A 2,540-nucleotide genomic window follows, 5' to 3' on the forward strand; every position below is an offset into this window, starting at 1 on the left:
TTGTTTTTGGAAGAAATGAGGACTGCCCCAACGCCACTTGGAGAGGACAACTCAAATAACCTGCCCCATGCACACATTCCCATAGGCGATTTCAATCTGTATTCTTCCAATGCAATAAACTGTAACCATGAACACAATAGTTTTCAGTTAGTTCTGTCAGTCCCTCTAGCAAATTATTGAACCTGGAAGTAGTCTTGGGACCCCTGAACTTGCAGTTAACTTTAAAGTGAGGGTGGGCTGAGCATGCGTGGCTTAGTGGTTGAGCATCGACCTATGAACCATGAGGTCACTGTTCAATTCCTGGTCAGGGCACATGCCAGGGTTGCAAGCTCTATCCCCTGTGTGTGGCATGCAGGAGGCAGCAATCAATGATTCTCTCTCATTATTGATGTTTCTATCTCTCTTTCTCCCTTTTTTTTCCTCTCTGAAATTAAAAAAAAAAAATAGAAGTGAGGGTGGTCTTAGGAAGTCCTGAACTTTGCAATATTATCCTATATAATAAAAGCCTAGGTGGCATTGCAGGACACCCTCACGCGACGTTGTCACAAGATGGCCACCACAAGATGGTGACCACAAAATGGCCAGCAGGGGATGGCAGTTGGGGGCAATCGGACTGGCAGGGGAGTGGTTAGGGGGAGATCAGGCTGGCAGGCAGAAGCAGTTAGGGGCAATCAGGCAGGCAGGCTAGTGGTTAGGAGCCAGCAGTCCTGGATTGTGAGAGGGATGTCCCAGACTGGAGTGGGTGCAGGCTGGGTTGAGGGACAAACCACGCCCCCCCCCCCCCCCGCCCTGGGCACAAATTCCATGCACCAGGCTTCTAGTAAACTATAATAGCTGGAAGAATGAATAAAACTTTGGAACCACCTCAATGTCTACCAATAGAAAACTAGTTTAATGAATTCTGGTATATACACATCTTGGAATATTATTGTTATTAAAATGCTATAAAAATGTTTAGGCAATGCCCTGAGTGGTCCCGTGGATCTATCTCTTGATTCAACTGTGTTTGGACAAAACAGACCCAGGGACTCCCCTTCTTCCAGCCTCTGACCACTCTCCAACCTCTTTTCCAGTCACCAACATTGGAACCACCTTGGCCATCCTCAGCCTCCAAGACCAGCCCACACAATTTTTTAATCTTAACTCCTTATTGCCAAGCAACCATGAGCTCCCAAATTCATCAGAATTACTCCACCGAGGTGGAGGATGCTGTCAACCGCCTGGCCAACCTGCACCTGTGGGCCTCCGACACCCACCTCTCTCTGGGCTTCTATTTCAACCACATGGATGTGGCTCTGGAGGGCTTGGGCCACGTCTTCCACAAGTTGGCAGAGAAGAAGCATGAGGGCACTGAGGGTCTCTTAAAGATGCAAAACCAGCATGGTGGCCACATTCTCTTCCAGGACGAGCTGAAGCCTTCCCAAGATGAGTGGGTAAAACTCAGGACCATGGAAGCTGCCATGGCCCTGGAGAAGAACCGGAACCAGGCCCTTTTGGAGCTGCATGACCTGGGTTCTACTTGCACAGACCCTCATCTCTGAGACTTCCTGTAGAGCCACTTCCTGGATGAGGAGGTGAAACTCATCAAGAACATGGGCAACACCTGACTCACATCCGCAGGCTGGCTGGGCCCTAGGCTGGGCTAAGCAAGCACCTCTTTGAAAGCCTCCCCATCAAGCAGGACTAGGAGCCTTTGGAGCCCAGAGTCCTTTGAAGGGCCCCTCTTCTTCCCTGTGTCTGGCTTTTGCCTGACCCTCTTCCTAAAACCACTAGCCATCTTTTGAACCACCCTCGAGTTCTCTCCCATGCATTGGGCCAAATGGAAACAATAAAGCTTTTTGTAGGGGGAAAAAAGTGCTTAAATGATATATTAAGAAACAAGTACTAAGATAATAAGATTTATTTTTAGTAAAGTGTGTGTGTGTGTGTGTGTGTGTGTGTGTGTGTATTTCTGTGAGGGATGAATCAGACACAGATTCTGCCTTAAATAGAGTCCAATAACAGTTTTGTTTTGTTTTTAAAACTGTTCATCCAAAGTCTTCTCCCTAGTTCCCCATGTCCGAGTGGCACCCCTTCTTTTGAGAACATCTCTCCCTCTTACAGAAGCCATGTGGTTCCAGCCATGTGGTTCCTCATGGCCCTATCCCCCAGCCCTCAGCCAATTGGTCTGGAATGGCCACCTGATCTAAGTTGGGACTGTCATGTACCCTCCCCCACTAGCCACGGTTGACAGGTTGAGGAATGGGTCAGTAAAAGTTCTATCATAGAATTTTTTTTTATAACTGAAGGCAGAAAAAAACAGTTGTTCCTACAGTTTGAAACTTAGAAGCTGCCAGAGACAGTAAAACTCGGTACACAAATTAGCAATGAGAGAAAATAGAACCAATACTTAAAAGACACATACTGGAGAATGTCAGTGTCATGGTCATATTTGAGACTGGATCCAATTTTCCATGAAACCCAACTGCATTCCCTCCTTTTTGCATTTGGTTATACAGCCCTTCAATTTTCGTATCTACCCCAGTATCTTTCAAATAACT

The 2,540-nt window shown here is 46.9% G+C and overlaps 1 pseudogene; it reads left to right on the forward strand.

Moving 5' to 3' along the window:
* Positions 1 to 1,163: 1,163 nt before the first annotated feature.
* On the forward strand, positions 1,164 to 1,687 carry LOC132226223 (ferritin light chain-like; annotated as a pseudogene).
* The last annotated feature ends 853 nt before the right edge of the window (positions 1,688 to 2,540 follow it).

Source organism: Myotis daubentonii, chromosome 2 (genome assembly GCF_963259705.1).
Source record: "Myotis daubentonii chromosome 2, mMyoDau2.1, whole genome shotgun sequence".
Lineage (NCBI taxonomy): Eukaryota > Metazoa > Chordata > Mammalia > Chiroptera > Vespertilionidae > Myotis > Myotis daubentonii.